The sequence below is a fragment of the Vicia villosa genome, linkage group LG1 (assembly GCF_029867415.1).
Source record: "Vicia villosa cultivar HV-30 ecotype Madison, WI linkage group LG1, Vvil1.0, whole genome shotgun sequence".
Lineage (NCBI taxonomy): Eukaryota > Viridiplantae > Streptophyta > Magnoliopsida > Fabales > Fabaceae > Vicia > Vicia villosa.
In genome coordinates this window covers 142,425,027-142,437,294 of record NC_081180.1, presented here as the reverse complement: position 1 = coordinate 142,437,294, position 12,268 = coordinate 142,425,027, and positions in this window count along the sequence as shown.

The window sequence follows — 12,268 nt, the reverse complement described above, 5'->3', positions numbered from 1 at the left end:
CTTCAAGATGGAGGATGATGAAGACATTGAAAAGATGTTTTCAAGATTTCAAACTCTGACTGCTGGATTGAGAGTTCTCGACAAAGGCTACACCAAGGCTGATCATGTAAAGAAGATTATCAGAAGCTTACCCAGAAGATGGGGCCCAATGGTGACTGCATTCAAGATTGCGAAGAATCTGAATGAAGTTTCTTTGGAAGAGCTTATCAGTGCCTTGAGAAGCCATGAAATTGAGCTGGACGCAAACGAGCCTCAGAAGAAAGGTAAGTCTATTGCATTAAAATCTAATATTAAAAAATGCACTAACGCTTTTCAGGCTAGAGAAGAAGATCCTGAAGAATCAGAATCTGAAGAAGAAGATGAACTGTCCATGATCTCCAGAAGGGTGAACCAACTCTGGAAAAGCAAGCAAAGGAAGTTCAGAGGCTTCTGAAGTTCAAAGAAATTTGAACGAGGAGAATCTTCTGGTGACAGAAGATTTGACAAGAAGAAGGTTGTCTGCTATGAGTGCAATGAGCCTGGACATTACAAGAATGAGTGTCCAAAACTTCAGAAGGAGAATCCCAAGAAGAAGTTTCATAAGAAGAAAGGTCTTATGGCAACATGAGATGATTCTGAATCAGAATCAGGATCAGACTCTGAAGGAGAGCAGGCAAACTTTGTGCTGATGGCGACAGAAGATGATGGATCAGAATCTACATCAGAATCAGATTCTGAAGAGGTATTTTCTGAACTATCTAGAGAAGAGTTAGTTTCCAGTCTAACAGAGCTTCTTGAATTAAAAGCTCATCTTAGTATCAAATACAAAAAGCTAAAAAAGCAATTTGAATTTGAAACTAAGAAGCTTGAGTTGGAAAATTCTGAATTAAAAGAAAAAGTTTTAAAATTATCCAATAATGTTGGATCTCCTTCTGATTCAGAAAAATCCACTCCCAGTCTGAATCATATTCTGAAAGAATATGATTTAAGTTTCAGGAAGTTCTTATCTAGAAGTATTGGCAGAAGTCAGCTAGCTTCTATGATATATGCTGTGTCTGGAAACAAGAGAGTTGGCATTGGTTATGAGGGTGAAATCCCATACAAGCTTGAATCTGTGGATGATATGAAAATATCATACAAGCCTCTGTATAACCAATTTAAATTTGGCCACTCCCATGATATTAAGCACACATCACATGCACAAAGTTTTCACATAACACACACCAAGAAGCATGTGACACAACCTAAGAAATATCATGGAACTCAGAATAAGAAATATCATGTTGTTCCTCCTGTTAAATATTTTGCTAAACCCAAGTTCAATCAGAACTTGAGGAGAACTAACAAGAAAGGACCCAAGAAGTTGTGGGTACCTAAGGAAAAGATTATTCCTATTGCAGATATCCTTGGCAGAAAAGAGGACAAAAAGCAAAATGTCATGGTACCTGGACTCTGGGTGCTCGCGACACATGACGGGAAGAAGGTCTACATTCTAAGACCTGGTGCTTAAACCAGGTGGAGAAGTCAAGTTTGGAGGAGATCAGAAGGGAAAAATCATTGGCTCTGGAACCATAAGTCTTGGTAACTCTCCTTCCATAACTAATGTACTTCTTGTAGAAGGATTAACGCATAACTTATTGTCCATAAGTCAATTAAGTGACAATGGTTATGATATAATCTTCAATCAAAAGTCTTGCAAGGCTGTAAGTCAGAAGGATGGCTCAATCCTATTTACAGGCAAGAGGAAGAACAACATTTATAAGATTGATCTTTCTGATCTTGAGAAGTAGAAGGTGACTTGTCTTATGTCTGTTTCTGAAGAGCAATGGGTCTGGCACAGAAGATTAGGTCATGCTAGTTTGAGAAAGATTTCTCAGATTAACAAACTAAATCTGGTCAGAGGACTCCCAAATCTGAAATACAAATCAGATGCTCTTTGTGAAGCATGTCAGAAGGGCAAGTTCTCCAGACCTGCATTCAAGTCTAAGAATGTTGTTTCTACCTCAAGGCCGTTAGAACTCTTGCACATTGATCTGTTTGGCCCAGTCAAAACAGCATCTGTCAGAGGGAAGAAATATGGATTAGTCATCGTTGATGATTATAGCCGCTGGACATGGGTAAAGTTCTTGAAACACAAGGATGAGTCTCATTCAGTGTTCCTTGAATTCTGCACTCAGATTCAATCTGAGAAAGAGTGCAAGATCATAAAGGTCAGAAGTGATCATGGTGGTGAATTTGAGAACAGATTCTTTGAAGAGTTCTTCAAAGAAAATGGTATTGCCCATGATTTCTCTTGTCCTAGAACTCCACAGCAAAATGGAGTTGTAGAGCGAAAGAATAGGACTCTACAAGAAATGGCCAGAACCATGATCAATGAAACCAATATGGCTAAGCATTTCTGGGCAGAAGCAATAAACACTGCGTGTTATATTCAGAATAGAATCTCTATCAGACCTATTCTAAATAAGACTCCTTATGAATTGTGGAAGAATAGAAAGCCCAACATTTCATATTTCCATCCTTTTGGATGTGTATGTTTTATTCTGAATACTAAAGATCATCTTGGTAAGTTTGATTCCAAAGCACAAAAATGTTTCCTTCTTGGATATTCTGAACGCTCTAAAGGCTATAGAGTATACAATACTGAAACATTGATTGTAGAAGAATCAATCAATATCAGGTTTGATGATAAGCTTGGTCTTGAAAAACCAAAGCAGTTTGAGAATTTTGCAGATTTTGATATTGATATATCAGAAGTTGAAGAACCAAGAAGCAAAGCTGCAGAAGCTGGCAGTCTCAGAAGCAATGGATCAGAAGATCAAGTTGCTGCATCTTTAGAGAATCTTAGGATTTCTGAAGAACCAACAGTCAGAAGATCACCTAGACTTGCTTCAGCTCACTCAGAAGATGTGATCCTTGGGAAGAAAGATGATCCCATCAGAACAAGGGCATTCCTTAAGAACAATGCAGAATGTCAATTAGGTCTTGTTTCTTTGATCGAGCCAACTTCTGTTGATCAAGCTCTAGAAGATCCAGACTGGATAATTGCCATGCAAGAAGAACTAAATCAGTTTACAAGGAATGATGTATGGGACTTGGTTCCTAGACCAAAAGGATTTAACATCATCGGTACGAAGTGGGTTTTCAGAAACAAGCTAAGTGAGAAAGGTGAAGTGGTAAGAAACAAAGCCAAACTGGTTGCTAAGGGTTATAGTCAGCAAGAAGGGATTGATTATACAGAAACCTTTGCACTAGTGGCCAGGTTAGAATCTATTCGTCTATTAATTTCTTTTGCCACTCAACACAACATCACTCTTTATCAGATGGATGTCAAGAGTGCCTTCTTAAATGGTTATATAGATGAAGAAGTTTATGTTCACCAACCTCCTGGTTTTGAAGACTCCATGTCTCCAAATCATGTTTTCAAATTAAAGAAATCATTATACGGATTGAAATAAGCTCCCAGAGCTTGGTATGAACGTTTGAGTTCTTTCCTTCTGGAAAATGACATCACTAGAGGAAAAGTGGACACTACTCTCTTTTGTAAAACATTTAAAAAGGATATTTTAATTTGTCAAATATATGTTGATGATATTATCTTTGGAACATCTAATGCTACACTTGGAAAGGAGTTTGCTGAGTCTATGCAGGCTGAATTTGAAATGAGCATGATGGGAGAACTCAAGTATTTCCTTGGGATTCAAATCAACCAAACTTCCGATGGAACCTATGTTCATCAAACGAAGTATGTGAAAGAACTTCTGAAGAAGTTTAATCTTTCTGAAAGCAAAGAAGCCAAAACTCCTATGCATCCAACATGTGTACTGGGTAAGGATGAGGTAAGTAAGAAGGTAGATCAGAAGTTGTACAGAGGTATGATTGGATCTCTTCTATATCTAACTGCTTCTAGACCTGACATTCTCTTTAGTGTTTGTTTGTGTGCTCGATTCCAATCAGATCCAAGAGAATCTCATTTAACAGCGGTTAAGAGAATTCTAAGGTATCTGAAAGGTACTACTAATGTTGGTTTAGTTTACAGAAGATCTAAAGATTACAACTTAGTAGGATTTTGTGATGCTGACTATGCTGGAGATAGAATAGAAAGGAAGAGTACTTCTGGAAGTTGCCAATTTCTTGGAAGTCATCTAATCTCATGGTACAGCAAGAAGCAAGCTACTATTGCCCTCTCAACAACAGAAGCAGAATATGTTTATGCTGCTGGTTGTAGCATACAAATGCTCTGGATGAGAAGTCAGCTGGAAGATTATCAGATATATGAGAGTAACATTCCTATTTTCTGTGATAATACTTCTGCTATATGTTTATCTAAGAATCCTATTTTACATTCAAAAGCTAAACATATTGAGATTAAACATCATTTCATAAGGGACTATGTTCAGAAGGGTGTTATATCCTTAAACTTTGTGGATACAGACCATCAATGGGCTGATATCTTTACAAAACCCCTTGCTGAAGATAGGTTTAAGTTCATTCTGAAGAATATCAGTATGGATGTATGCCCAGAATGAGAAGATGGGAAGATCTTATGTATGAGTATCTTCTGAAATGAAATTGGATTTTTTGTTTATAAGAAGTTCTGATTGAAATCAATTAGAAATTGTGATTCAGTTATTACTAACGTTTCATTGTTTAAGTTGATTCAGAATCTCTTTAAAAGCAAAACAGCTGTAACTGGCTATCCAGATGGTAAACACGTGTTCACTATTCCTGGACAAGCGTGCGTGCAGTTGAGGGGACGTCTACTTAGGTAACTGTGCAAATCACGTCTTTTGTCATTATTATCTCTCCTCACGTCACGTAACATTAAATGCTTTTCATCATTTACTCTCTTTCAGTTTTCTTTTTATATTCTTCAAACGTTTCTTTTCCCTCTTATATTTCTCTCACTTTGCATTCAGTTTCTTTTTCGTTCTCTCTCTTTGCATTCATATCATAAACCCTAGCAGTTTCCAATATCTGCAACTTCATCATGAATCCATCGTCAAGCTCTGGAAATCAAGATAATGATCGAAAACAAAAGAGAAAGGCAACTGCTGAACAAGAAACCAAACCAAAAAGAGTAAGGATCACCTATGACTCTCTCAAAGTGAACCCGTTTGAAGCTATGATGTCTGGAAACTACTCTAGACGTGTGTATCAACCCCTCGACGGTACCCCTCAATCACCTCCCTCTTCACAGACCTCCACCACCTCTTCCTCCTCATTCATCCTCTCGGAACCACCTTCTTCACCATCTGATATCTCCTCTCCTTCAACCCATCCATCAGATATTTCTTCATCTCTCTCACACCCTTTTCCCACCAGAACACCTAACCCCTACAGTGTTGTTTTTCCCGACTCCAGGTTCACTGTCAACCCTCCAACCCCTACCACTCAATCATTTCTGGAGCTTTTACATTCTGATGTAAATGGCTGGTTGGAGATTCTGGGTGCTGCTCACCTTAACCTTCTGGATGAGTATGCTACAAGCAACCTTTGGGATACCTTTCGTCAGGATTTTCTGGTTAGGGCTACAGACACTCAGAGAAGGATCATGTCTGAAGCTCCTGGTGTTCGTGGTCTTCGGTTGGAAGTTGGTGAAAGCAGCTATCACCATCTCATCAGGAACAGAAGAGTTCTTGAGGAGAAGATACCTGCAGATGAGTTGGAAGAAGAAAATCTCTACAGAGACATCGTGGTGTGGAGACCATGGTTTCCTGTGCTGACTGGAGATTTTCAGTGGCTGTTTAACTGGTTCAGAATGAACCCTTCTGAAAAAGCACCTCACATGGTCTTTCCAGTAGTGGTTTATCCCGCTGAAGTTGTTGGTCCTACTCCTCCAACAAACCTAGCAACTATTCTTCAAGCGTTGGAAGTTGGAACTTCTGAGCTGCCTGAACCAGAATATGCTAAGGCTACTTCTGAGTCAGACTCAGATGAGGAGATGGAAGATGCACAAGCTGAAGACCTTCCAGAAGATCACCCTGCTGAGATTGCTGTCCCTTTTGGCAGAAATTCTGGTGCCTCTTCTTCTGGTGAAACCTCAGCTCAGATGGAGACCTTGGAAGCTCTTCATCAGAATCAAGCTATGCTAGCTTCTCGTTTGGACGCGCAAGAAGCAGCCAATGCTGAGTTTCGCTCCTTCATGGCAAGGCAAGCTACAAGCACTGACGGGATTCATGATGTTCTGGCGCGGATTTTGCGTAGGCTAGGATCTTAGTCCTTTGGTCTTTGTAGTTTTCCTTCCTTGTTGCATCTGTTTTCCTGCATTCCTCTTTTGTAATCTTTCTTGTTGAAATCAATGAAAAGTTATTTATGTTTCTTTCCTTTTGTCTCTTGCTTTGCATCTGAATCTTTTATGCTTTTTGATGTTATGACAAAAAGGGGGAGAAAATATATGATAAATGATATGATTAATATTATCAGTTACCGAGTAAAAAGACCCCACATTTACTAACAGAAGCTGCAAGCTTCATGTGTTTTTAAGTTGTGTTGTTGCAGGAATCAAAGATTCAAGACCAACATGAGGAGCAACAAGATGAATCAAGTTCTTGGATTCTTGAAGCAAGCTGAGTGCAATGAAGCTTCAGAATCAGAAGCAAGAAGAAATGATCAGAGATAGCTCTTGGATTCTTGAAGCAAGCTGAGTGCTAAGAAACTTCAGAATCAGAAGCAAGAATGATCAGAAATTCTGATAGTAGAATATGATCCAAATCATTGTCTATTTGCTCTAATACATTGTCTATTAGATCTGATATAGTCTATATGGCTTATATGGCTCTGATACATATTTTGTGTTCTGATACACATCTTATGTTCTAACTCATTCATGCTGACTTTTGTCGTTTAGTTTTGTTCTGTAACATTTCAGGATGTAGAGATGCTCTGATGATGCTCTGGTACATTCAACAATGTTCTGATACAAGCTAGCATGAAGTGATGTAAGAAGAAATTCAAAGCTCTGAAGCTATCCGAGGGAAGCAGAAATCAGAAGCTGTGAATGTTCTAAAAGATCCAGAAAACTCAAGTTCTGAAGTTGTCCTAAATGGAAGCATGAATCAGAAGCTGTGAATGTTCTGAAGATTAAAGAAATTCAAGTTCTGAAGCTGTCCTAAATGGAAGCAGGAATCAGAAGCTGTGAATGTTCTGAAGATCAAAGAAATTCAAGTTCTGAAGCTGTCCTAAATGGAAGCAGGAATCAGAAGCTGTGAGTGTTCTAGGGATCTAAAGAAATTCAAGTTCTGAAGCTGTCCAATGGAAGCAGAAGTCAGAAGCTATGAATTATCAGAAGCAAGAAGCTTATGTGATCGTCTCTACCGAAATAATCAGGGAAGTCTTTTATTATTAAAGTTCTTCGAGTATTTATTTCAGGGGGAGATTATTCATCTCAGGGGGAGATTGTTAATCTCAGGGGGAGACATATTCACATGCTTATGCTATAGCTGTGTAATTTGTCTTTAGTCGTCTGCTCTTTCTGATCGCAAATTCATATCATTTATATATGTTTTTGTCATCATCAAAAAGGGGGAGATTGTTAGAACAAGATTTGTTCTGATCAATATTCTTAGTTTTGATGATAACAAGGATATGAATTTTGTGTGAGATAATGTGGTACTCTAATACATTGCAATTTCCATTTCAGGAAATATATAAAGAGTATGCACAAATCAGCGCTCAGAAGCTTTGTCTCAGAAGGTTCAGCATGCAACATCAGAACATGGTCTGGCAAGACATCAGAAGATGGTCAAGGCAGAATCAGAACATGGGTCTATGAAAGCATCAGAAGAACTTGAGGTCAGAAGCAGAAGCACTGAAGTTCTCATGGTATCACGCTCAGAAGCACTTCAAGGTCAGAAGACAAGAAGATGCTATGCACCAAGCTGTTTGACTCTGATGATATTCAAATATTATATTCAAACATCAGATCAGAAGAAAGTACAGGTGTGTGGACCTCCGATTTTTTAATCCCGGGCCATACCTCTGTTCTGTAGAGATACGTGAACTGACTCTTTTTTATCGCTTAATGCTTTCGCATTTTTGAAAATTCACAGAGTCGCCACCGACCTTTTATTTTATCCAATTAAGGAAAGGTTTATAAAAGAAACAGAAAAAAGACCTTTAAGAAATTCTGGGTAAGGGGGTAGGTTATACAAAGGGAAGGTGTTAGCACCCTCTGTATCCATGGTTATCCATGGGCTCTTAAGTTTGCTTAGCTCACTTGTTTTTCGATCACTTTTCAATTGCTCTGAAATTGCTCATATGTGGCTCCAAATACTTTTGTAAATTGAATTTTGTAATGATCCGTGTGTGGATGTATACAAAATGCTTGTTTATCTTTCGAAAGATGTTTTGGAAAGAACGTTAACTTTGTAATAATCCGTGTTTGGATGTATACAAAGTATTGTCTTTTTTGAAAGTTTTGTTTTGAAAAACAACAGTGTATGAGAATTTTGTTTGTTTTGATTTGAGCAAGCAAACTAGGAGGTCTACCCTGAGTTGTAAGGTCTTTATCCTTATTTCCTTTAAAAATCTATCCTTTCACCGGATATAAACGCAAGGTTCGATTTTGTACTCAAAACAGTGGAATTTTGACTTTGATTTTGAAAAGAATGAGAAGGGATTACCTTAAAAGGTGCAAGTGTGATTGTGTTTGGATTCAGATATTTTATCTTTGAAGTTAGTGATCTGACGGTTCAATTTTATCTTGGACTTACACGCAGTTTATATTTGCTGGAAATTAAAATGCGGAAATGTAAAGTGCGGAAAGTAAATCTACGCTATTACATCGATTGTGCAGGAAATGTAAACTAGCCTATTTACATGAATTTGACATCCTATACATTTATCTAGGAATTTTAAATTGCAAGAAAAATAAAAGGCATGTTTTTGGATTTTTTATGATTGGTTTTAATTATAATTAATGCATGATTAATTAAATTAAAATGAAGAAAAAAGATGAAAATAGATTTAAACCTAGAAATTAAGTTTAAAATATGTACAAAATATTGGTCAATTAATTTTAAAACAAAACTAATTTTTTGCAATTTTTGAAATTGATTTGAAATTGATTAAGTTAATTAATACATAATTATGCAAATAATTATACAAATAATTAAAACTTAGAGAGAAAATTATTCAAAATATGTACAAAATTAGTTTATAATATATAAACAATATTTTATATAAAGAACAATTTTTTTTATGATTTTTTGATTGGTTAGAATAATTAAAAAGCCAATATATAAATATATACTAATTAATTATGCAAAATATTAAAATTTTGAAGAAAAATAAAATATTTTTATTTCAGAAAATAATATATTATTTTAGAAGTCTAAAAATATTTTTTATGCATTTTTTGGATTTTTTAAAACTATTTTTAATTAATTTAACAAAGAAATTAAAATAAAATAGAAAATAAAATAGAAATAAAAGGATACTGATCCTGTGTGGAAATTTATGAGGGAGTATGATGTGCACGCGTGATCTGGAGCGTTGGATGAGTCATAAATGAGATCAGATGGTCCAGATGGTGAGGGAACATCACTTATGACGCGCCTGCAAAACACTGAAACCAAGGGTTATATTCAAAAAAACGCGCGCGTCAGAACCAATAGGGGGGTGACACGTCTTCGTCTTCAACATTCAGACAAGACTTTTAATAGCGCTTTCTTACCAAAAGCGCTGTAATTGGTTACTTACTAAACCTGCAAAATAGCGAATAGGGTCAAACGTACACATAAATTTGGCGCGACCTATCAGTTCAATTCGTTTGGTCCATGCGAATTCAATGGTACTAATTAGAACCTCTAATTTTGCCTAATTTAGAAAGCCCTAATTTTGAAGCTACGAACCCTAAAATGGTGGTTTCGTTTGTACGTGTCCAAACTTCAATTAAGTTTCCAGAAATGATCTACACCTCAAACCAAACACAATAGTATGTCTACATCTTGTTAAACATGTGTGAATAACCAGATACGAATTGATTTTAGTTTGAACAAATTTTGACCTGTGTAGCTCGATTCAGTGAGCTTCAAGGCTTGTAATTGATTGAGATAGTTTCAGTGATGTTCAAGGAAGGTGTATGAATGCTTAGTTTGTATTGAAATGGACTGAAATTACAAATTCGAATTTGAGTTTTCTTTGAATTTTTTTCAAGTGATTACAAGTGTTATGAGCTTATGTATGCTTCTGAACTCGCCTCTTTTTTGTTACTGAACTATGATAGCTTATTTATAAGCATTGAGTGCTTACAATTGAAGCTAAGAAGTGTCTTTAGTTGCCTTTGTTGAAACTTTGGTTTTTTAATATTAAAAAAGCTTATATTCTTGACCAAGTCATCTTGCCTTCAATGCACCTGCCTTGCCCTTCAATTCTCTGCAGAAAGATGAAGATTCTTTGAGGTGAGTCATGCTTGATTTGTAAGCTAACCATTATCCATGCATTTTCCTTTTAATTTTAATCTTAAAATAAGATAAAATCATGCAAAAATGGATAAAAAAAGGTATGGGCTTAGTCTTGGTCGTGGGAGGCCCATAACATCATGGAAATGATGTTTGAATGCTGAAAACTTGGCCCCATTTGGAAAAAATACATTTTTGAGCAATGTTGATTTCATGTATTTTCCCAAAATTTAGCCAACTTCAACAAGGTGTAAATCCTTCAATTTTTGTCATATGAAGGAGATCTTGCACTTTTTGGAAACCTCAAAGAGTCCTCTAACCAATATCTTTGGTCTCATGTCAAAATGATTTTTGATGCTCCTTGTGTGTCCTTTTGAAAAAAGTGTCTTTTTGTTGACTTTGAAAATGACCTGTAATGTCTTTGATCATATTTTTCAAATGGTGAATCCAATGACTATGGGATCAATGGCATTTGAAATATAATTGAATTTCCTTCAAAACAAGATTTGGTTTGAATTTTTTGGATGAAGGATGAGAGAGTTATGACCAGTCAAAGTTGAGTTGACTTTTCAAGTAAAAACCCTAATTTTGAATCTTAGGGTTTTGTTGATTTTTGATCTTTCCTTGATGAATTATGATCATCCAATGATCAAATGATGAATCCTTTGACAAAATATGGACTTTGACAAAAAAATTCATTTTTGACTGTCAGTTGACTTTTTTGGTCAAACGGGTCGTCTGTTGACTGTTTGAGCTGCTGACGGTGCGTCTGAATGAATTGAAGTTTGAAAATTTGTATGATGGTACTTTGAGATATATGGATGTGTATGAAATCCATTTGAGCTCTCAAAAACTTGTTGCTCCTGTAAAAACAAGAAAAACCCTGATTAGGGACTGTTTGTGTAGGAGACAGTTAAGCGTACCTGATTTTTGTGCAGTGTTGAGTCTCTGCTAATCGCGTGATATTCAGAAGACTTCTAGAACAAAAATCTTGGAATTTTGAATTGTGAAAGATTGATTTGATTGATGGTACAAAATACTGAGAATTGTACTGCCAGCAGTTTGGCTGTCGACTGACTGTTCAGATATTGACGTAGCAGTTAGAGTGAAAAATCAACAGTCAAAGTTAAGTTTCTTTTTTTTTTGTTGTTTTTGTTTTATGTGAAAAATGAAAGTTGTTTACATGACTTGTTAAAAACACAGACATAATAAATAACTAATATATACGGTATGCGGGCAAAATTACCGATAATAACCCTGAAAATCATTTAATGCACAGAAATAGGAATATTTGACTGGCAGAAAACACACAAAATATTATCTTAGTAATTAAGCAATATTATGACAAGTAATACAACATTTAATACTGACAGTACAAATATTACATACTATATTGAACAGTACGACGAATAAACGGTACATTTAAGAGATAAGAAATACGGCAAATTTTAAGAATGACGATTAATGACCCATGCTATGAACAATAACATGTAGATGATTGGGAGTGCAACCATTGCAGGTCCACACTCTTCAGGACTATGCAGGCAGAAGAAAGTCATGATCACCGTAGCAATGGTGATGACTGTAAGAAACAGTGTCTCTATCCACTTTGCCATTCTTGTCAGGGAAGAAGAGAAAATAGATATGAGGTAGGAATTTGAAAGATGAGTTAGAATTTGATGTGAGATTTTATGGAAGAAAATGGGAGGTATTTATAGAATGGAAAGGAGGATAGAGACGTTGGGGAATGATGTGATTCCGTACAAAAGGAAAATTTTGAGTGGAAGTAAGATTTGAAAGAAAGTGGAGATAGTGTTGGGAAAAAGAGAGATTTGATTTTTGAAAAAGAGATTTGAAAAGATTTTTGAAAATAATGGAATATAGTA